The sequence below is a fragment of the Micromys minutus genome, assembly GCF_963924665.1.
Source record: "Micromys minutus genome assembly, chromosome: 8".
NCBI lineage: Eukaryota > Metazoa > Chordata > Mammalia > Rodentia > Muridae > Micromys > Micromys minutus.
The window spans coordinates 22,648,059-22,661,435 of record NC_137977.1 but is presented as its reverse complement, the minus strand read 5'-3'; the positions used below and the strand labels follow the sequence as shown (position 1 = coordinate 22,661,435).

Genomic DNA, 13,377 nt, shown 5'->3' with positions numbered 1-13,377 from the left:
ATTAAGAAATCTCAATCCTAGCTGGAGAGATGACTCAGTAGTTAAGAGCACTGGCTGCTCTTCCAGAGGACCCCAGTTTCCAGGACCCACATGATAGTTCACAACTGTCCAGTTCCAGGTGAGCTAACACCCTAACAGGAATACATACAAGCAAAACACCAATGCACACAAAATAAAAATAAATTTAAAAAGAAACCTCAATTCATATAGGTATGGTGCCACACATTTTACCCAGCCATCAGGAGACAGAAGCTGGTAAATCTCTGTGAATTTGAAGCCAGCCTGGTCAACATAATTGAGTTTCAGGACAGCCTGAGCTATATAGTGAGGCCTTGTAAGAAGGAAGAAAGGAAGAGACAGAAAGAAAGGGAGGGAGAGAATCTCAACCTATTAATTAAATGGCTCAGCAATTAAAAATTAAAAAACATTGGCTGCCCTTCGGAAGGATCCAGGATTTGTTCCCAGAACCCATATGGTAGCTAAAAAATAACTCTAGCTCTAGCCAATCTGATGCCTTTTTCTGGCCTCAATGGCCACTGAGCACACATATGGTACACATGCATACATGTAGGCAAACCACTCATATAAAAACAAATCTTTCAAAAAAGAAAAAGAAACCCCAATCTAAACTAAATTTTGAGTTTATAAATAAAGGAGATGTAGGAGTATATTGATCATGTCTAAGAGAAAACAGCTATAACTCTCAGCAAAGCACTGTGGTCCATGCCTCAGCACTAGAGAAAGGTTGAGGCAGAGGAACTGTCATGAGTTCAAGGTCAACCTAGACTACACAATATATTTCCTAGCTAGTTAGTTATAAAGGTCTACATAACAAGACCCTGGTTTTTAAAAAAAGCCTTTTTTATTGGATATAGTGGTATCTGCCTGTATTTTCAAGTATACTATAAACTGAGGCATGAAAGTCATTTGAACCCAGGATTTCAGATTAATTTGAGCATGTGGTGGTTCACACATGTAATACCAGCATCTGGGAAGCTGGGGACCAAAGTACTATTGTAACCTTAGTTACACTTGAGACTAGAAAGGAAAAAAGGAAGGAAGGAAGGAAGGAAGGAAGGAAGGAAGGAAGGAAGGAAGGAAGGAAGGAAGGAAGGAAGGAAGAAAATGTGCAAGGGTTGTCTAAGAGATGGCTGCTCAGCAGATATCCCTGGAACCCAAATAAGGGTAGGAGAGTACCTGCTCCAAAGTTGTCCTCTGACCTCCACAAACATGACATGAAACGTATGTAAGAACACATAGCTATCATATAAACAATAATAAGCTTAAATTAAAAAGGTTTAAATGGGGCAAACAAAGCTAGGTATGATGTAATGGCAATCCCAAATCCTCAGAAGAATGAGTCAGAGAAATATAAGATAAATTAAAGACCAATCTGAACTATGGAGTGAGGTCCTAGCACATGAAAGGGAGGTGGGGGAGTCAGAGGGAACTAGGGAGCTGGGCACAGTGGTTCCTTGCTATAATCCCAATACTCAATAGACTGAAGCAGAAATTTTGTAATTCCAAGTCTGCAAAGTCAGTTCCAGGACAGTCTGGTCTTAATGAACCCCCTGGGGGAGGGGTACATCAAAATTAAAGATGGGGTGGGCAAAACATTTTACAAAATATATGAAAAATGTTCAAAATGTATACTACTGACTACAGAAAACAACCTGAAGTACAAATGTAAAGGGGGAGCTAAAATGTATCTACCAAAATATTAACGAGTCTAAAGTTGGAAATAACCTATTAAAAGTAGCATTAACATTTTTCTTTTCATTAATTCTGCTTTCTAATATTATGGAACTTTATAACTATCCAGGGAAAAGGGCTATTTTCATAATTAACAAAATTAACTCTTTACATAATACAATGTGGACAAAAGAATCCAAGAGCACACTAATCATCTTAACTACTTTGAACTTGTCTCATTTATACAGTAAGACTACCAACCAGCACCTTTTTCAAAAAGCTTTTCTACAGATTTAATTAGATAAAATAAATTATAATCCTCTGGATGGTATAGTCTACCATAATATGAATTAGGGGAAAAGTTCTTCCAAACAAAAGATCTAATAAATATAGAATAGTATATTTAAATAAGACACCATTTAGGCCAAGAATATAGCTTACCCTGTTAGTCCAAGCACTCGAAAGACTTAGGAAGAAATCACAAATTAAAAGCCAATCTAGGCTAAGGAATTAAAAACCCTGTCATAAAATTCAAAACAAATTTAAAGTTAAGAAAAGGAGAAAGTTCCATTTAGGACCGCCCACAGTAATAAATGATTTGTGCAAGAATCAAGAACCCTGAAGCATGGAACTGGAAAGACAGCTCCACAGGTAAGAGCACTTACTACTCCTACGAATGACCCCAGTCAAGGCGGATCCAAGGTTTCTGCACCTATACACACACACACACACACACACACACACACACACACACACACACACACACACACACACACACACACACACACAGACTCCCTACATGCACAGTTTAAATTGGGGAAAAGGCTTGAGACAGGTCTTACCATGTAGGCCTGGCTAGCCTTAAATTTCAAAAAAAAAAAAAAAAAACCCTAAACCAAGTTATCAAGCTAACATAAAAACAGAAAACAAATCCTTAACATGATACACTATGAAGGATAAAACATCCCTCTGGGGCTATAGGGAAGGCTCAGCAGTTAAGAGTAGCGACTGCTCTTCTAGAGGACCCAGGTTCAGTCACCAGCACCCACATCAGTCAGCTCACAATTACAACTCTAACTTCATTGCTCCTTACACCTCTGGCCTTGGTGAGTACCCACACTCACATGTACATAATCACATGTATATATACATAATTAAAAATTAATTTAAAAAAATTACTCCCATAGTACATCACAAAACTAAATAACTTCAATCTAATGTTAAGTAAATAAATACCAGAGTGACAATAAGACATGCTCCACAAAATTAAGAAAAGGTCAAGAAAACTAAAGATATAAAAATTTTAAAATGGATTCTGAATTCATAATAAGCACAGTAACTCATGTTAAATTTCCAAATTTTTATTTCTCTTTAACTATCCAAGCATCAATAAAACACTGAATCACATAATGGCAACTGAAAAACAAGATGCGGATCTGCCTAATCTGACAACAGAAAATGCAGTTTGCAGACAATTTGTTCCCTATACTTGTATTATGTCTGGCCTACAGCCTTTGGGTCTTTAAAGGTTATCTGTCCACTAAACTGATAAACACAAGTCAGTAATCCTTAAGAGATGGGATGGTCTAGGTTGTTAAAGACCACCAACAACAGTTCAAGCAAATGTCATCAAATGTCACAGATAAGACAGTTCAGAAGGAATTATTTGCCCTGTGGATCCTAGTTTCCTGGCATTTCAAAGAGACTGCACTAATACAAATAAGAGAACCTTTCAGGATTAGAGGACTAGACCCTGTGATTAAGGAAAGTAAACCCAGGTGGGCATTTCCAGCAAGTCGTAGTTACTGAGAAAGCGTAACACAATTCACTTTTGAAGGGTAGGGTAGTTGTACTTGGAACTGAAACCAGAGCCCGACACACTCTAGGCAGTTGCTCTACCACTGATGGATGCTACCTCATTTTCCCAAAATTCCTCTAAAATTTTTCTGATATAAAAAACTTTCTAGATACAGGGAAAACAAAAACAAAAACAAAAGAAGCTTCGGTGTTTCAGGTTTTATTTAAGACAGTCTCACTACAAAGCCCTGGCTGGTGTGGAACTCACACACATACAGAGTGCCCATAAAGCCTGAAGAGATCATCAGATTTCTTAAAACTGAATGGGCTGCCAAGTGTGTACCAGAAACCACACCAAAATCCTCTGGAAACGTAGCAAGAGCTACAGCCCCAAATTAAGTTATTTTAACAACATGGAAATAGTGGTCTATGCCTACAATGTCAACACTTGGTTGAAGAAGGAGGACCATCTCAAGGCCATCTTAGACACTAAGTTAAATCCAGCTTAAACCCTGTCCCAAAACAACAAAAAAACCTGAATGTTTTTCCTTTCCTGATTCTGAGACTTCAGAGCTCCAGGACTTCCCATGTGTTAAAAGCAAGCTCCATTGAGAAAGATGAGGCTATGCTGCTTTCAAAAATACAACTATAAACACAACAATAAATCAAAATGACACCTGGCCTCCCCAAGTGAGAGAAGGTGACAGACCTACAGAAAAGACCAACTCAAAAGCTTGTGCCCAACTAATCAACTCCAAGCAATTATCAGAGATAACTTCAAAGGATCTGAATTTAAGAAAAGCCAGACATACAAATTTCTACTTGAAAGCCCCAAACTTAACTGTTGGTGACTCTTTTGAACTGGACTGTTGGTATCCTGAAAAACTACTTCTAAACAGGTTCACACCCCCTTGTCCTATTTACCAAATCTTTTCTCCCCTCCCTTTGGACAGTGGGGTAGGGTAGAAGCGTTTGAGAGCCCTATTAAAGTAGGTTTTGAAAAAATCTAAGCTTACAGGTGGCACTCAATGTGGTTTAGGCATAATGGGTAATTTCTTCGAATGTGCTAGAGGAAAGGTCAGGTTATGAGGGGTTAGCAATGTTCTTTTATTTTATTTTTTTAATATATTTATTTATTTTACATATATATGAGAACACTGTTGCTGTCTTCAGACACACCAGAAGAGGGCATCAGATCCCGTTACAGATGGTTGTGAGCCACCATGTGGTTGCTGGAAATTGAACTCAGGACCTCTGGAAGAGTAGTCAGTGCTCTTAACCACTGAGCCATCTCTCCAGCCCAGCAACGTTCTTTAAGGAGGTTGGCAAAATAACACTAAAGCAGATCTTGGTCTCCTACCTTGTTACCATTGGGAGTTTTTTAATTTTGTTGCCTGGTTTTTACATATACTCTTCTAAAAAAGATTGGGGAGAAAGCTGACAATTCTGTTAGAAAAGATTGCAGAGTTGGCTAAGCACTTAGAGAGTTTGCAAATAAAGGCAGAAGTGCTTGGGAAGCAAAAAGCCAGTGGGAAGAGAACAACAGTGTTCAAGCTTGATGTCTGAGACCAGGAATGTACTGCACAATGAAAAAGGGAAGCCAAACAGGCTGGGAGATAAGCCGCTGCTTTGCCCAGCTCCATGCACTTTCACCAGAAATGCCCAGAGTGCCTCTGTGAAACTAAAGGCCTGGAGGAGCAGGAGACAATACAGGTACCACAGGATAGTGTTCAGCCGAGTGTACCACCAGAGGATTTGCTTGGGCTTACGCAGGCATCTTCAGCCTTCCCAGTCTTTGTGCAGTACATGCCTGCAAATGATGCTGCCTATAATGAGCTGACCTGGCATCCCACAGAAATGCCAGATTTGAAGCATTTTAAAGAGGCTATGGTATTATATAGCTTGCACTCTCCATTACCTAAAGAAATGTTAAACACTTGGGCCCTGCAGAATAGGGTTATCCCCCAATATTGGAAGGGATTGGTGTCAGCTGTTGTATAAGCTGGACAACAATTACAATGGTTGTTGTGGTAGAGGCTCAAAGTCACAAAATAGAACAATGGAATATAGCAAGGAAGATAAATGTTATTAAAGACCAACTGCTTGATGAAGGGGGTATTATGCTGATTTACAAGAACAACTCCAATCTGATGATGGCATAATTGAACAATGTTGTGTTGCAGCTTTAAGAGTCTGGGATATGAATGAGGAGCCAGGGGAAGGGGGTAGGGGATCTACTTTATTTATGAAGGTAATACATGAACCTGCAGAAGCATTCACCAATTTCTTACAGAGATTGGATTCAGCTGTAAATAAAGCCTTATTAGACCCTAAAACCAGACAGTCATTACTAGAAATACTAGCCTTTAAAAACATGAATACTGAATGTAAGAGAACAATCAGACCACTGAAAGCATGAGGAGCCCCAATAGACAAATGAATGAGACAATTGGTATTGGTTTCAGGAGCATCATGCTATTATCAGAGGGCAACAAATAGCTAGAAGTCTTAAAAATCAATACCTGATGCTTTAAGTATGGTGAGTCTGGCCACTTCCAAAGAGACTGTAAAGCTAGAAGGTTCAGAACTCAAAATAGCAGGTACATTGACTCTATAGAACGTGGTGTTCTGGCTGTTACGAGCCACAAAGGTTTTCTGGGTGTTGGTAAGGCAAACATGGATCAAAGGATTGCTGGTCCAAAAGGGACACATGGAACAAACAGAGGGGCCCTGTCAGCTCAAGGTCCCACAGGAAATAATACAAGAAAACCAAAACTAAGTGTTTCTGATCTTATACATGGTACAGAAGGGAGTGCAGCTTTGGATATGGCCACAGATATGCCTCCTTCCCTATCCCCAAAAGTTGAATGTTACAAGTTACCCACTGGTGTGTATGGTCCTTTACCCTCAGGAAGAAATTAGAATTGTGGTATATGTGAGAAAAAAAATACAAAGGAGACTGATTTATTTAGTTATTTGGGTTATGAAATTAATCAACAAAAAAAAAAAATTCCACCACAAAAGGTACAGATCCATAGGGCCAATTGAAAACAACAATTTTCAAAGTTATTAACTGGCTGAAGCCTACAATTGGACTAAGTACATATGAGTCAAGTAATTTGTTTCCAACATTACAAGGAGATTCAAATTTAAACAGTCCAAGATCTCTAACAGCTGAAGCAGAAAAGGAATTCTTGTAGAACAAAGACTGCAAGATGCATATGTAATCAAATTGACTCTAAACTTGCTTATATTTTGGTCATTTTGCCTTCAATTCATTCTCCTACTGGGATCATTATGCAAAGAGAAGACAGTATTATGGAATAGATTTTCTTAGCTCATAAACAAAGTAAAAAAATTAAAGATATATATACAAAAAATCTGAGTTAATTATAAAAGGTAGAATAAGATTGCACCAATTGTCAGGAATTGATCCAGCCAAAATTATAGTATCTCTTACAAATGCTAAGATTATGTCATTATAAGTGATCAATGAAAATTGGCAAAGAGCTTGGGCAAAATTATTAACAAATATCCAAGGAACAAATGTATACAGCTCAAAAAAATTAGATTCTTCCACATATTATAAAGAAAACACTAATTCCAGAAGCATCAACTTTTTAAATTTATTTATTTTATAAAATATTATTATAGAGCATTAACTTTCTATACAGATGCAAACAAGATGGGGATGGCAGGTTATAAACCAGACAAAATTAGCAAGGTGCTCCAAAAAGTCCATATACCTCAGCTCAAAAGTCAGAATTATGAAATCTTTATAATATAATTAGTTTATCCTGAATCTCTTAACATAATCACTCTGATTCTTTATATGCAGAAAGAGACGTATGCATATAGAGACTGCTGAGTTTGTACCTGATAACTCAGAATTAACCTCATTATGTATACAACTGCAACAAGCCATCAGAAGTAGAAAGCATCCGTTATATATTACTCATATCTGGTCTCATATAGGTTTGCCAGGTCCATTAGCACAAGGAAATAACGGAATTGACCAATTACTAATAGCAAATTTTCATGAAAAATATCATATTATTTACATGTTACAAGCCTCAAATTTTCATGAAAAATATATTAATAGGAGAGGTTTAAAGAATTTCCATCACTTGGCAACAAGCCAAAGAAATAATTTTTTTAAAGTCCCACTTTTTCTCTATACTATCAAATTCTGTTACCTACTGGTAGTAACCCTATAGGGTACCAAAAGAAATGACATCTGGCAGTTGGATGTTTCCCATTTTGCAGAATTTGGAAAACTAAGGTATATATACCATACTAACACATACTCAGGGTGTAAACTGGCAACTGCTTTAAGTTCTGAAAAAGCTGATTATGTTATTGCACACTTATTAGAAATAATAATTATGGGGATACCTACACAAATTAAGACTGATAATGCTCCCTCATATGTATCCAAAAAGATGAAACCATTCTTTATATATTACAATATGAAAGCATGTTACTGGTATACCACCCAATCCATAGGACAAACAATTATAGAAAGAGCCAACTGTACTCTAAAAGAGATGTTTATTAAACAAAAAAGGAGAATAAAAACCCTCAGGGACAGATTAAATAATGCCTTGTTAAGGCTACATTTTCTTAATGTTGGTGAAAAAGGAACAACAGCAGCTGAGGAACACTAGGTTATCAAAAACAAAACAAAACAAAAAAACTAAGAAACTAAAGCAAGCAATAATACTATAGGGATGTGTTAACACTGGGATGAATATCTACAGGAAATGAAGAAATATGATTACCAACAAAACTTGTAAAGATTAGATCTGACCAGGGAAAATCTCTTATCAGCGGAGCCATCAATATCTTCACAAAGCAAATGATTCACTCTCACCAACTGTCTCATTACTGATTTCTCCAAACTATGAGTGTACATCAACTTCAAAAGGGCTACCCAAAATGATTGATCAGAGACTGGATAAAAACAGAAACTGGACAACAAATGCTACAGCTATCTTTTTCTTTTTCCCCCTTAAATATTTTTAACTTTGTTATTTTTTTAATTATTTACATTTAATTGAATTAATTTAATTAAATCTCTGTATTTACATTTCAAATGTTATCCCCGTCCCCGTTTTATTTAACTTATTCCCTTTTCATCCTGCATTGCTCCCTCCTGGTCACCCCCTCCCACAACCCTTCCCTCTTCCCCTTCTCCTCTGTGTATGTGGGGGTCCCCCTGGGTATCCCCCCACACCCTGGCACTTCATGTCTCTGTGAGGCTAGGAACGTCCTCTCCAACTGAGGCCAGACAAGGCAGCGAGCCCAGCTAGGACATATCCCATGTACAGGCAACAGCTTTTAGGACAGCCCCCACTCCAGGTGTTTGGGACCCACAAGACTACCAAGCTGCACATCTGCTACATATGTTCTGGAGATTAATCATTTTGCCCCTTGGGCTCCAAACAGTTCTTCATCCCAATAAATTCATCATGAAGCAATTATAAGAAAACCATCATCCCAATCCCTTTACGTTGGAATAGATGGTTTGGTTGTTTGATGTGTTACCGTTATCATCTAGGATGGTAGTTTTAAATTATTGTATATTGGTAGAAATTTAAGGTTGCTTTATTTGAATTATTGTATACTAATAGAAATCTAAAGTTGCTTTGTTTTTATTGTATATTAAATGAAATTTAAAACAAAAAATTTTAAGGTTATTTTATTTGAATTATTGTATATTGATAGGAATATAAGGTTGTTTTCTTTGAATCATTGTATACTGATAGAATTTAAGGTTGTTTTGTTTCTATTGTATACCATTAGAAATTTAAAATTGGTTTGTTAGACTATATTGTGCATGTTGTTTATTTAAAATATGATGCATTATTCTATAATTATTTGTATTGTGTGTAAACATTAATGTTAGGGGATAATTTTTTTAACAAAAAGGGGGATATTAAGTGGAAATTTCTGGTAGTATCATGTGATACAAACTCGTGATATTCTGCTGAGGCAAGACACATTGGACAGGATGTGTGATGTGTGGAGAGGGTATAAGTTGGACTCAATGGACAGTGACGGGGAGCTGGCCCAGCGAGCTGTGCAACTCTTTGTTGGCCTGAATCTTCACTGCTCTCCACTTTGCTGAGGAGGAAGAGCATGGCATTTCAGCTAGCTGGCCCTAGTCACTCCCACTGATCCATGCCAATTCAGCAGAGGTCTGGTGGTGCTGCTGCTGATGATTGTGTTTGATAACTCTTTTAAACTGAACTATTGGGAACCTGACACTACTGAAATGGACTGCTGGTATCCTGAGGAACGGAGATTGCATTCACCCAAAGAATTACTTCTAAACATGTCCACATCCCCTTGTCCTATTTACTTACCATCTTTTCTCCCCACCTTTGGACTGTGGGTTAGAATCAGAGTTGAAGCATTTAAAAACCCTTATTAAAGAAGGCTTTGAAAAAAACCAAGCCTACACCCAGGTATTCCATGTATGTGTTACACATTTAGCAAACACTAAAGTGGAACTTTCTGGTTTCTTTGGAAACTCAGTTGTGTCATATGATGTTTTTCTGGAAGCTGTCTTGTGAGAGGGTGTTTTGCTGGAGCAGACACTTGGAAGGGCACGGGATGTTTAGAAAGAATATAAACAAGCCCACAGAGAGAGAACACCCTTGCATTGCTATGCCTTGCAACACTACATACTGGCTAATTCTTGCTACTTTCACAGACTCATGCCAATTCTCCAGAGCAGTAAGGTCTCTGACAGATAAAGCTGCTGCTACTGAATGATGTTTGGTGTCTGCCATTGGACTGCACCACTGATATCCTGACAATGAAGATTGGAATTGCCCCAAAAGAACTACTTCTAAATAGAACCACAACTCCCTTGTCTTATTTAACAATCTTTTTCCCCTACCTTTGGTCAATGGGCTAGAAGGGAAGTCAAAGCATGAGAACCCTAAATAAAATAGGCTTTGAAAATATCTAAGCCTTCAAAACACTCATACACATAAAATTGTAAAATGAAAATACATTTTTATTTTAAAGATGTTAAATTTCATATTCTACATCCTTTAAGCCCTATAATTAAAGTGTTCTTTTCATTATTAAACTTGTTCTTTAAAATGTTCATATATGTATAAAACGTATTCTAATTATTTTACTTCCCATCCCTGTCAACTCTTCCTTTCTACAAATCCCTTTCTGTATGGTGCCTTTGGAAGCCCTTTGGATCCCCTAGAGCTGGAGTCAACATGTCAACTGCTTAATTTGGGTGTGGGAACCAAATGTGGGTTCTCTGCGAGAGTAATATGCATTCTTTTTTTTTAACGATTTATTTATTATATGTAAGTACACTGTAGCTGTCGTCAAACACACCAGAAGAGGGCATCAGGTCTCATTAAGATGGTTGTGAGTCACCATGTAGTTGCTGGGATTTGAACTCAGGACCTCTGGAAGAGCAGTCAGCGCTCTTGAGCCATCTCGAGCCATCTCTCCAGCCCATAATATGCATTCTTCATCATTGAGTCATCTCTCCAGCCCCCAAAGACATTTAAAAGACACTCAATTGACACTACATCAATCTTAACTAAACTTTAATAAGTTCCTCATTAGTGCCTATGACTTCCAAACCCATATTTTTGACTAAGTTTACAATACTGTACATGGGTTTCAACCTGTGTAGTAGGCCTCATATCCTATCAGATTGGTTACCCTCATAACAGTCACATCACTAATAATACACAAGAGGGCAAATCATCCTTGGCAGGTTGTTACTGCAGTAAGGTTTACATCTAATTAAAACCACTGATGCCTTTTTTTCCTCTACTAGCCTACACAGATAGCGCCTCTCAACACTATGAAAAGTAGCCAATGGAGAATAAGCTTCCAGTTCAACTGCATCTTGTAAGCAAGGTATGCGGTTGGTATCTGTAGCAACAGGGGCTTTCACCTTCGTCAGTGCTTCTCAACCTTCCTAATGCTGCAACCCTTTAGTAGTTCCTCATGTTGCAGAACTGTATTATAGCATAAATAACCATAAAATTATTTTTGTTGCTAATTATTTGTTTCATAACTAGAATTTTGCTATTGTATAAATTGTAATGTAAATATCTGATATGCAGTATATACGACCCTAAAGGGGTCAAGACCCATTGACTTTCAACAGCCTTTGAATTGTTGCATTAAACTTAATTCTCTAAAGCTTTATATATGTTCCATGTTTTAAGTTAAAGTAGAAGGCTAAGAAGATGGCTCAGTGGTTAAATCTAAAGGTAGCAATACTTACACATTTTTATCTTCCATAAGATGCTAGCAAAGTACTTTGTACAAGCACACAGTGAACACAGTTCAACAAGCTGAACAGAATTTATGCAACCCGTTTGAAAATGTTCACAAACCTACCAAGAAAGAGTGCCTGCCTTCGTCTTAATCATATTCTCCTAGTTATTTACAATTAATGGTATTGTTTAGAATAGCTAAACAAATAACTTTTAAAGCTCTTGGCAGCTTCTAGTTTTCCAATTAACTTACAGAGCACTCCTTTCCAAAATCTATTATAAAATCTGCTAGTGCTGGCCAACCTTAATAAAAAACAGCAAGCTTAAGTTTCCAGGAAGAACGATACTTAGTGGAATAAAATGTAAAGTTAAAATGTAGTTATTTGGTCTTCATTATCTTAAAAATAGTGATCTTGTTTATAATGCAAAATAATGCAACTAATTCAGAAAGAGATTCAATTGCTTGTCTAGCAACCTCTATGAAAAAAAAAGCAAGAAAGGAACAGTTCCATCAGAACCCAAGGGAGCTGACTGTTGGCAAACTGCCTCTTTGTGAAAGGAGCTATATACCTACTCTCAAGACATTACAAGTTCATTTACAACAGAATGGTCACATCATTCCTAAAATGTGTCTTTTCTAAAGCTTTTCCATCCTTGGAATGCTAGTGCAAGCCAATTTTTTAAACAGCAAGGTTATGTTAATGAAATGTTAGGGTGGTTCATTTAAATGCAAATCAGGAGATTTAGAAATTAAAAGTACCCACAGCAACATTAACTTGTCACACAGCACAAGATCCAGGATTGTGAAATTACTCTATACAGTCTTAGGTGTGCCAGGTTGTATCTGCATTAAGCAGACTTAACACAGCTGTAGGAACCTCAGCTCCCAAATCTCTTGGTAACTGCCAAAAAACAAGGTAAACCTTATAATTAACTCACTCTGAAAACCAAATTTTATTTGGCTAAGTCTCTAAATCCCAGTCTATCAACTTTGATTTTGTCTATAAACTATTTGAGTTAAACTATTTGCAGTTCTTTCTGTAGGCTTCTTGTATGTTCGTGGTCATCTCGTTCTTAAGGTTAGGGAAGTTTTCTTGTATGATTTTGTTGAAGATATTTACTGGGCCTTTTAGTTGGGAGTCTTCGCCCTCTTCTTAAGAGAGCAGTAAGTTTTAGTGGAGCTAGTCCTCATAAAAAGAAAATTATTTTCTTATAATTATAGCCAATATTTCTAATTACAATTTCAGTATTATCATTATCTCAGTCAGGTCTGATGGCCAAACTATATATAACCAGAGCAAAAAGTTTCCCATACAGTTGGGAAGAGTATACTGCTCTTGAAGAGGACCAAGAATTCAGACTCCAACAACTATGGTGAGTAGCTCACAGTGAACTGTAATTCAAGTTCTAATGATCCTACACTTCTGGCCTTCTTCTAGCCTATGTGGGTACCTGCACTAATGCAAGCACATACCCCACATACACATGCATACACACATAAGCAAAAGTAGTATTTTTTTTTAATGTCTTCAAGTTTCCCTGGAACTGTAAACAGTTTAGGAGCACTGACTGCTCTTCCAGAGGACCTGAACTGTAAACAGTTTAGGAGCACTGACTG

At 37.4% G+C, this 13,377-nt stretch overlaps 1 protein-coding gene across 1 annotated transcript in view; it reads right to left on the bottom strand.

Annotated features, from left to right (window-relative positions):
- Positions 1 to 13,377, bottom strand: part of CTNNA1 (catenin alpha 1) — a 127,085-nt gene that overhangs the window by 99,235 nt on the left and 14,473 nt on the right. The window lies entirely within an intron of this gene.